We start from the raw sequence: 11875 nt of genomic DNA on the forward strand, positions 1-11875 counted from the left end.
GGAACTAGCTGTGTTGTGCAGCTTCTTTCCTCTACCCCTGCCTCTGGCCAGAAAGGACGCACCTCTGACCTTCTTGGTTCTCTGTGATCGAAAGGACTGCATTTGGTAATACGGTGCTTTCTTAGGCTGTGAGGGAATATACGGCAAAAAGTTTGACTTCCCAGCCGTAGCTGTGGAAACTAGGTCCGAGAGACCGTCCCCAAACAATTCCTCACCCTTGTAAGGTAACACCTCCATGTGCTTTTTGGAGTCGGCATCACCTGTCCATTGCTGAGTCCACAGGACCCTTCTGGCAGAAATTGACATTGCATTTATTCTAGAGCCCAGTAGGCAAATGTCCCTCTGGGCATCCCTCATATATAGGACAGCGTCTTTTATATGCCCCAGGATCAGTAAAATGGTATCCTTGTCTAAGATATCCATTTCCTCAGACAGATTATCTGTCCATGCTGCTACAGCACTACACATCCAGGCCGACGCAATAGCCGGCCTCAGTATAGTACCTGAGTGTGCATAAACAGACTTCAGGATACTTTCCTGCTTCCTATCTGCAGGATCCTTTAGGGCGGCCGTATCCTGTGACGGCAGGGCCATCTTTTTAGATAAGCGTGTCAGAGCTTTATCTACCCTAGGGGAGGATTCCCAGCGCATCCTGTCCGTTGGCGGGAAAGGGTACGCCATAAGTAACCTTTTGGAAATCAGCACCTTCTTATCGGGGGAATCCCACGCTTTTTCACATAATTCATTTAACTCATGTGAAGGGGGAAAAGTCACCTCTTGCTTTTTCTCCCCATACATATATACCCTTTTGTCAGGGACAGGGTTTTCCTCCGGTATGTGCAATACATCCTTCATTGCTATAATCATGTATCGGATGGCTTTAGTCATTTTAGGCTGCAACTTTGCCTCATCGTCATCGACACTGGAGTCAGAATCCGTGTCGACATCTGTGTCAACCAACTGGGATAGTGGGCGCTTTTGAGACCCTGATGGCCTCTGAGCTGCAGAATCAGACACGGGTTGAGACCCTGACTGATTATCCAACCTTTTATGCAAGGAGCTTACATTATAATTTAACACCTTCCACATATCCATCCAATCAGGTGTCGGCGCCGTCGGCGGCGACACCACAGTCACTTGCACTCATTCTGCCTCCACGTAACCGTCCTTGTCAAACATGTCGACACAAACGTACCGACACACCGCACACACACAGGGAATGCTCTAATTGAGGACAGGACCCCACAAGGCCTTTTGGGGAGACAGAGAGAGAGTATGCCAGCACACACCCCAGCGCTATATAACCCAGGGATTACACAGTAACTTAGTGTTTACCCAGTAGCTGCTGTTTATGATAATATTGCGCCTAAATTTATGTGCCCCCCCCCTCTCTTTTTACCCTTTTTCTACCTTGATACTGCAGGGGAGAGCCTGGGGAGCTTCCTCTCAGCGGAGCTGTGAAGAGAAAATGGAGCTGGTTAGTGCAGAGGAAGAAGGCCCCGCCACCCTCAGCGGCGGGCTTCAGTCCCGGGTCTGTGTAATAAAATGGCGGGGGCTCGTACATGTATACAGTGCCCAGCTGTATATATGTGTCTTTTTGCCAAGAGGTATCCTAATTGCTGCCCATGGTGCCCCCCCCCCCCCCCTGCGCCCTGCACCCTACAGTGACCGGAGTGTGAGGGTAGTGTGGGCGCAATGGCGCACAGCTGCAGTGCTGTGCGCTACCTCATGTGAAGACAGGAGTCTTCTGCCGCCGATTTCGATGTCTTCTTGCTACTGCCGGCTTCTGACTTCTGGCTCTGCGAGGGGGACGGTGGCGCGGCTCCGGGAACGGACGACAAGGTCAGGTCCTGTGTTCGATCCCTCTGGAGCTAATGGTGTCCAGTAGCCTAAGAAGCGCAACCTAGCCACAGTTAGTAGGTTTGCTTCTCTCCCCTCAGTCCCACGTAGCAGAGAGTCTGTTGCCAGCAGAAGCTCTCTGAAAATAAAAAAACCTAACTAAAATACTTTCTTATTAGCAAGCTCAGGAGAGCTCACTAAAAGCACCCAGCTCTGGCCGGGCACAGATTCTAACTGAGGTCTGGAGGAGGGGCATAGAGGGAGGAGCCAGTGCACACCAGGTAGTACTAAATCTTTCTTTAGAGTGCCCAGTCTCCTGCGGAGCCCGTCTATTTCCCATGGTCCTTACGGAGTCCCCAGCATCCACTAGGACGTTAGAGAAATATAGATTGTAAATCAGCTGGTGTAGGGACTGATGTGAATGGTTAAATAATCTCTGTGAAGTGCTGCAGAATATTTCTGCACTATAGAAATAACTGGTAATTAATACATAATCCATTCTTTTCTCTTCCCTAACATTCATATTTTAATTCATCAACATTTAAGACATATCATAAAAAAAATAATGGACCATCCTACTTATCACGAGGGTCCTGAATCCCAGATAACATGACTGCTGATCCAAATAACACATATGTGGGACATTTACTAAGCAGTGATAAAAGTAGAGAAGTGAGCCAGTGGAGAAGTTGCCCATGTCAACCAATCAGCATTGATGTAACACTTATAATTTGCATACTACAAACATATACAGACAGGGCCGGTGATAGGGTGTTCGGCGCACCCCTGCAAATTATAAATTTGCGCCCTCCCAAACTATACAGAGGGACAGCACGCAGTGAACAAAAAGGTATGTGGTCTCACAAGAAAGGGGTGTGGCCACACAATAGTACCCCCATTCCAAATTACTCCACACAGTAGCATAATCCTATTCACATTATATGTGCGGTATAATGTGAATAGGATTATGCTACTGTGTGGAGTAATTTGAAATGGGGGTATAGTGGGGGCATAGTGCCCCAGTATTTGCACCGATTTCCCTCCACTCACCTACTGTAAGTCTGTCTGGCCGAATCAGGAGCAGCATCCTCTCCCTCTTCACACACAGCAGCCTGGTCCCCTGTAGCTCCGCCCCTCTGACCTGTGTGGCTCCACCCCCTCCGGACGTTTAGCCCTGCCTCTTTTCCCGTCCACAACGCTGCTGAAGGGAGTGGGGGAGCGGACTCTTCAAGCTGCCGGCGCCGCTGCCTGTGTAGTGTGACAAGCGCAGCAGCAGCTGGCAGCAGCAGCAGGGACCTCAGCACAGGGATGCAGAGCAGGGAAAGCACCTATCCAGCACAGCGCCTTTCTGCACTTCATCCCTTTGCTGAGTGGTTAGCGCCAGGCCTGTATACAGAGCAGCTGATTGGGTGCTATGGGCAACTTCTCCACTGGATCACTTCTCCACTTTTATCACTGCTTAGTAAATGTCCCCATGTTTACAAATCATTGTTTACTGATATCACAATTTCGTGAAACCTTATACCTACTTAAAGCTATTTAATGCTATATTCTCATTAAGACCAAAGTACCAAGAGAAAATATTAAGAAGACTTCTCTTCTTGCACAAGTGGGTATATCTATGCCCTCCTCTCAATGTCGGTGTGATATGTTCAATCTCTTGATCTTTAATACTTCCACATTCCCGTCATAGTTAGAAGCAACAGCTCGGATTTATTTTATGTACATTCCTTCTATGTTCCAGAAATCACGTATTTAGACTTCTAGTCGTTCAACCAACATTTAATATATTTGCGCCCAGTGTTCTTTAATGTCTCTATACAAATCCCAGCGGCTGTTACATTGGTAGCACATCCTCTGAGTCAATAATCGCATCTGCAGCAACATTAGCATACAACCATGAATCAGGCCCATTGTTTGTACAATGTTATAGAGGAAGACATCTGTAAACGCTACTACTTGTGATTATGAGATGTGTTTCTTCATTGCCTTGGACACTAAAATCTCAATTTAATTACATTCTGTGTAAACTTGGTTACAGTTGCATTGCCTGCTCATTTTAATTTTACATACAAGTTTTATAAGGCGCCCATAACTTTATTGTGATTAACATAAACCTTTCTTAAGCTAGCTTATCACTAAAATAAAACGACACACACACTGAAATAAAGACACGGACACGGTAGCTGGAGTTAAAGGTCAGACGATATTTATTGATCGCTGACCAACTCTTTAAACTACTGTATAATTGTAATTGAAATGGGAATTAATTTAGATTGTAACGTTAAATTTAGATTGGAGGATGGCAAAGGAAAAGTCGCTACCAGACACCAGCTCCAGTCACTTAGATGAAATCCAACAAACCAAGGAGGGGAGTACCCAAACCCCGCCTCCTTCCTGCATAACCCGCATTGTGCTGGCCTCACCACTCTTTTCTCTGGCAAACGTTCGGTTCCCGCAGGGGAACGTCTAAATGTCCAACCGCAAGAGAAGGACACACCTGCCGTCCTTCTAAAGAGGGTGCCCCACAATGACCACTTATGCCTGTTTGACCGCTGGTTTGTAGTGACTTCCCGCCACAAAGGTTTAACAAACCGCCACCGCCATCCGAACAAGCAAACAAAAACAAACTAAAGAGCCTTAAAGGAAAGGACCAAAAACATCCTCCAAGAAAACCTAAACTCCGTCCGGAGAAAGATGAACCCCATCCTCCTTGTAGATCTGCCTATTACGCAGCACAAGTAAAGGATGCCTGACAGCTACGCCACCTATGGCCCTAACAAACAGAGACACCGCCGAATTCACCTTCTTGCGAGCCTTTTCCAGAGCCGAGATACGCACCGCACCTCGCCAATGAAAACGCGGAACTATCTCGGACCACACAACATGGACTCCCGGCCAGTGACAACGTATCGCCACCAAATCCGCCTTAATGGACAGAATTAAATCGATGCCTTTAACTCGGCCCAAATCATTGCCGCCTAAATGCAGTACAATACAGCTGGGACGACCCCAGCGGCGCTCACGCTGAAAAAGGAGACGCAACAAATCACCCCAAAGCATGCCCCTAACACCTAACCAACGCAACTCTCTAGTCCCAAAAACGTAAGCCGCCCTAAGTGCCATAGGATGCCTTTCCGCCCAAAAAATATAAGAATGGCCAAACAGCCACACCTGCTCCCCAAAATCCACGACGGCTGAAAAAGAAAAAACTCCCTAACATCAGAAATTTGAACACAAAACTTATATAAATGCATTAAACATAAATAACCCAAGTGAAGGAGAAAACTCAAAAAACCGCCCGTGGACCCTTCAATTTAAAAATTCACTTCACACCCTCGATTCCTGAAGGTAAGCGTTCAAAAACCGGCGAGTAAACAAGTTTTTGGGTTAGCGCAACAGGCGCACCTAAATCTTATCAAAACGAACAGAAGACTTATAGGAGGCAGACTTCCAACGGCCCAGCTCCCGAATAGCCGCCTGGGAGGAGCCCGTAGCCACGGCATGTGTAGCCGCCCCAATCCTAAAGGAATGGGTACCGAAGTCCGCCCCGCGCAAGCCTAGCGCCTCCAAACATTTCTTAAACACTGCAGTAAATTGGAACTCATTCAGCGGGCCAGCGTGTGCATGCACTAGCAACTGGTCGCCACCCGAAGGCCTCAACCGGAGATACTCCCGCGCCAGCCGCAGCGGGCAAACACTTGCATCCTCCCGGGCCTCCAAGGACACCCAGCGACCCGACCTGTTTGATCTGTCTTGGACCGCACAATCCTACAGAGCAACAGGCCATCCTGCAGGCGCACATTCCCGTAAAGCATACCAGACTCACGAGATGACTTACTGCACGCCACTAACTCGCTCATTCGCAATTCGAGGCAGCACACACAGCAACTCCGTTAGAAGCTGCAAAGTCACGGGTCTACGGGAGTCCGCGGGCGCCGGTCGCATCCTAGCCCATCCTTTAAGTGCTCTGGAAAGGACAAAAGACCCGGGGGGCCGTCATCCCGTGGAGCCGAAAGTGAAAGGAAAATGCCCGCAAGGGCAGAAGACATGGCCGCTTTTGACCCACCCCCTTGATAATGCTCCCAAACAAAGGCCATAAAAACGTCCGCCGGGGACTCACCCGCCACACCGTACCTACTTAGAAAAGCCGACCAATCACTCCAGGCCGCATCATATGCCCTGAGCGTGGAAGGAGCCAACGCACACTTGGCCAGAGCAGCTAACCCGACTCGACAATCTGCCAGCAGAAGGCGGGCATGGTAAACCCTCCGCCGCCGCTCCCGGAACCAACGCCCGGAATTGATCAAACTGGAACCGAGACAACGCATCCGCAATTCCATTGTCGATTCCGGGAACGTGACGGGCCCTGAAATTAATATTGCACCGCAAGCAAACCAGCACCAGATGTCGCAAAAGCCGCAAAGCCTGTGGAGAAGAAGAACGCTGCTTATTGATAGCGTGCACCACTCCCAAGTTGTTGCAATGGCACTATATGTCCCGATCCGAGAACTGGCAGGCCCACAACTCCAGGGCAACTATGATCGGGAACAACTCCAGCAAGGAGGTTCTTGGTGAAACCCCGTGCCACCCAAGAGGACGGCAAAGCAGCAGCGCACCACGACCCGGCAAAAAATGCCTCAAAGCCATGGCTGCCCGAGGCATCAGTGACAACTGGAGCCAATCGTTGGAACAACAAGGGGGAGGCCACAAAACCTCCCTGTTGAAGGACACCCGAGAAGAAGCCCAAACTCGCAAATCATCCCTGATCTCGCGGGAGAGGTACACGGTGTGATGCTGCCTGACCGTACCCGCCGTGGCCCGTTCAAGTTTGCGACAGAAAACTCTACCCATGGGGCTAATCCGGCACGCAAAGTTGAAAGAACCCAGCAACGACTGTACCTGCTTAAGCCGCACCCTGCGCCTGCCCAAACAATCGTGAATTAAACCCAACAGCTTACGCACTTTATCCTCAGGGAGGCGACAGCAACCCGCCACTGTGTCTATTTCAATTCTCAAATAGCTAAGACAACTGCAGGGGCCCTCACACTTGTCCGGCGCGACAGGAACCCCCAAACTTTCGAACAAGGACCTGGCAACCGACAGAATATCGCCACAGACCGAAATACCCCCATGGCCCATAAAGAGAAAATCGTCCAGGTAGTGGGCCACCCCGGGGTGACCGGAGGCGGCCTGGACGCACCAATGCAAAAAAGTGCTAAATCTCTCAAAATAGGCCCAGGAGCCTGAACAGCCCATGGGGAGACACAGAGCCCCAATTTGAAACCCAGAAACCACAGGGATTCAGGGTGCAGGGGAAGGAGCCGGAAAGCAGATTCCACGTCCAATTTTGCCAACAGGCCCCCCGGACCACAGTCCCGAACTCAGCGCAGAGCCTCATCAAAAGACTGATAACGCACCCTGCACACGGCCTCGGAAATGTAGTAAAAAAAACGAAACGCCAGGGGGATGCGACAAGTGCCATATCAGGCGGAACTTACCCGGGGCCATCTTGGGCACCACCCCCACGGGGGAGATGCACAAGGAGGGCAGAGGGGGAAAGGCATAGGGCCCACTCATGCGCCCCAAGCTGATCTCCGCGTCCTCTTTCCGCCAGACCACGTGCGGGAATTCGCGAGCCGACTTCAAATTCCGGCGCGCCACCACGTGCACCGAATCCAAAATGGGCAGGCGAAAACCATGACTAAAACCCTCCAAAAGGAATAACGCTGCCGACTTGTCGGGGTATAAACTAAGCCAGCGGCGCAATTCGGGAACCCGAATAGGGGAGGTAGCCTTACTTACCAACTCCCCTGGCCTCAGCAGGAGCAGAGGGCTTACCGCTCGCCGCTGAGGTGCAGTCCCTTGCTGGGTGACCGGCCACGCACAACTTGCACGAGTGGCGAAAATGACAATTTACGCCCCTAGTGCATTTCCCTTCGTTGTAGGCAAAACACTTGCCTTTCTCCGAGGAGCGGGAACCCGAAACACCGGACGCCACGGGCATCTTGACCGCGTCGTCCGCAGTGGGCTTGACCTGCTGCATGACCTCCAACCAAACCTCGACATCCTTGAAACCCACGGGCAGAATGGGGTTGCCATCCTGATTACGACGGAATTTCCCGTCGCAATCTCGCCAAGAGGAGCCCTTGGATTTCAAGTACATGTCATGCACCAGAAAAAGATATTTAACCAAGTTGGGATACTCTGCGGGCCGCGATTCGGTGTAGCAAGCCGTGAAAACCGAGAAACCCCGCAACCACTGGTGAAAAGAGCGGAAAGCATTTTCCCCAATGCCCCCCGTTTTCTTAGCTGCGTCAAAAGCCTGCCGCATCTCATCTGTAAGGGTGAAGACGTCAACGTACTTCCCTTTCCTGATTTTCTCCCGCAACCGCTTGCGAAACCCCCCGCGTAATGGCCGTATCGGCGCAATGCACCATTTCCGTATAACTGGGGGGATCAGAGGGAACCGATGTCGCCGGCGCCTTTCGCGCTGTCTTTGCCACGCGCCGCACAATAAGCCTAGCCAGTTTACGCGGGCGCCAAGGAAAACCTGAAGAAACACTACTAGTAGAGGTGGAAGAAGTGCTAGAATAACAATGAGAAGGAATAGCATGCTCACCAGCTCCTGAAGGACCCGGAACAGCGGCATCCGCTTCACCCGCCTCCGGTTGGGGCGGAACATCTCCCATCGGTGCCGCGGCCACCACTCTCCCCGAGCTCCGGCTCTTCCGTGATGAAGTCCCCGATGTCCCCGAACTCGCCATCATCTGAGCGGAGGAAACATAAGGGACAACATGTGCAGGAGAAATCTGTGCATCAACAGCGATGGGGGCAACAGGCGGGGGCGGGGGCACAGCAGCCTCGCTCAATGGCGGGGGGGCCAGGGGGCAGCGGCGGGGGGGCAACCCGCTGAGGGGAAAGGACCGCCGCGGGAGATGGCCGGACCGACCGCCGGCGCGAACCCGCTGTAGTACGCAGGCAGCCACGTGGGCGAGGGGATGTAGCCAGTCGACCCAGGAAACACTGCCGAAACGGGGGGAAACTGAGCGGGGGAGGGGGGCGGGTGCCAAAACTGGGCCCATGAGGCCGGAGCGGCCGGGGAAGGCCCAAGATACGGACCTGAAAACGCTGGGGGCGGAAGTGCAGTTGACTGACCACGTGGGCCGGACCCCAGCGACCGAATTAGAGAAACCTGTTGCCAAATGTGGCGCGTAGGAAACTGGGAGCCCAGAGGACATCGCCCACGAGGTTGCAGGGAACGCCTGCGCGACGGGCCAGGGGTGGCCACCGGGGAACCACTGACCCCCGGTTAACCCCCCAGGCGCAGCAAAGGACAGAGGAGGGCTGGGAAAGTGGAACGCAGCGGGGGAATGGGGGCCGTGCGGAAGAGCTTCCGCCGGGGACCCCATAACTGGCGTCGCGGATGTGGCAGCAATACCCCTGACAGTGCCGCTGCCCACCCCATCCGCACCAGCACCCACCATATCCGCTAGGCGAAAAGGCCCCCCCGCCAGGGGGGTCCAGCAAAACTGGACCCCATTAACTCAAGAGGGGGCACAGGAAAAACCTGTTGCCCCATATTCACACTGACTCCCAGCGGTGGCCGCCCCCCCCTCCCTTCCCGCAGCCCGCCCGCGAACGCCAGGCGCCACGTGGGTGCCAGCACCAGCGGCCGGAGCCGCCCGCGGGAAAGAGATGGGGGAGGCGCTGGAAGCCGCCGGGCCGGGCGAGGGAGCCGCCAGGCAAACACCTCTCGCCGGGGCTGCCCGCGCCCGAAGCCCAGCAGAGACCTCACTTGTCACGGCCGGGGCAGCGCGTTCCCCGGCCGGACAAGCGGAAGCAGCAGCAGCGGCGCGGGCCACAGCGGCCCGACCCCGCCGCGATCCCATAGTTGCAGGGACCAACCTGGGGGGAGGCTGCGCTCGGGGAATGGGAGTGCTGGGTACACGAGGCATCGCAGGGGCGCCGGGAGTGGGGAGCGGACCTGCGGGGCCGTGGCATGCCGGAGGTGGGGGAGACAAAAGGGGGGAGCAAATGGTTTTGAGAAAACAGGGGGAGGGGGTACAATGTAAAACTGAACAATACAAATGCAGGAGAAGAAAGAACAGAAAAACTAAAACCACAAATGGCACTTATATGCTAAAATGATTACTCAGCCTTCCAGGACCATACAATAAATGGCAAGAGGAAGTCTGAGGCACATGACCATGCACTATATACTACCCTGAGACCAACCCCTTAAAGCTTAACGGACAACCCTCTGATCCTATAGGAAAAAACAACCGGAAACCATGATCTACCTAGCAACTAATTAGTCATAAACAACCAATCACAAAAAATTGGGCTCTTATATGGCCTCAGGTTTATGCAGCCTTCAGATAATCTAGTCATGTAATCAATCTACTGAGTCCAGTTGCTGTTGTGTCATTTTTTTCCTTGTACAAATTATTTTATTTATTTATATATTTTTACACAGTCTTACTGTATTTTTATTTCATTTAGTATTGTGATACGTATGTATATATCCATGTTCTCTGTAGTTGTCATTAGCCACATGAGTGTTCACATACCCTAGTAATGTGCTAGTGCTTGCTCACAACATGCACAAATTGGTGCAAAAACACACTGAGCATTATTCTACGTCACGTGTGTGTCTTTTGCAGCAGTTACATCTGTAACAAGCAAAACCCCAAAAGTATTGTGGAGCAGAGTGGCATGGATAGTTCATGATTCCACACATGGCAGTAGCCAAATGCCTGGCATGTGTACAAGATGCAGCCAAGGGCACCAGAAACACAGATTAGCACATTAATCCTGCTCCAACATCAGAATACTCATCCAGGGTTGGACTGGGGGGGGAAGGAAAACCCCGGTGGGCCCCATTGCCTTGGGCCCCATCTCTTCCTCTAGGGAACACACACCGTACACCCTGTACCCATTTTTTTCAAAACTTACCCCTCCAAATTCCCACGTCGGCAGCAGCGGCGCTACAAAAGTCACCGGATAAATGGCATAGCAATCATTTTCTCAATGTTTCGAGCAAGTGCAGTAGGAAAATCAGTGGGAAAATGCCCATTGCCACTGCGCCATACCCCCGGAGACCTGCGCATGCGCACTAAACTCTGGTACGGCGCTAGGGTCTACTAGTCACCATAGTGCCCAGAGAATATGCACTGCTGGCTAGAGAGGAGGAGGGAAAGATGGAGACTGCACACGGGCCCCCTCTTCTCTTAATATGTCCCAGCTTGTGTACTCAGCCATCACTACTAGATTAGTCAGAGGGAAAACTATAAAGTTATATTGCATGTGTATTATTTCAGGCCTTGATGGCCCATGCAAAACCTATGTGGCAAGTTCCCAATCACAATTATATTTAAAACAAAACAGTCTCTTATTTATATGCCAGATTATAGATGGAAAATAGGGAATGTGCAAATCAAATCAGAGCTGGGATACGGTGAATCAGAGCAAATTAAAGTGATCAAGAATTTCAAGCAAATGAAGTAAATTGAAAATTTATGTGGTTCAAAAATCTTGACCAAAATTTGATCAGATTGCAAAGAACAGAATTTTCAGAACTTTAAACAACCCTAATAACAACACTGTGTAAATATATTCCATATGTGTTTTTGATTGTAAAAGTTTCAAGGGAATGCCATGTTCCATATTTCTCTTTCAAGAATTGGTTGTGTATTTCACTTTTAAATGTAAAATTCATAAGAGCACATAGCTCATGTGGATGAGCACAAAATCTGGTAAATTGATAAATTTAATCATATCTTAAAACTGTAATGCAATCAGGTTACTCTTGATCTATATACTGTATATGTACCTGAATAGATATACATATATACAGTATACATATGTATGTATATAGATATATATATGAGCCTTTAAAACTTTTTTTGTAGCAAGTATGATAAAACAAAAAAATATATTTTATAAGGATATTGTCCAAGGGCAGAGCTACTGTAGCATATGTGAAGGGAGTGCAAGAGCTGATAGGGGTCAGCCTTCCCTGTCAAAGATACAT

Source organism: Pseudophryne corroboree, chromosome 2 (genome assembly GCF_028390025.1).
Source record: "Pseudophryne corroboree isolate aPseCor3 chromosome 2, aPseCor3.hap2, whole genome shotgun sequence".
Taxonomy (NCBI): Eukaryota; Metazoa; Chordata; class Amphibia; order Anura; family Myobatrachidae; genus Pseudophryne; species Pseudophryne corroboree.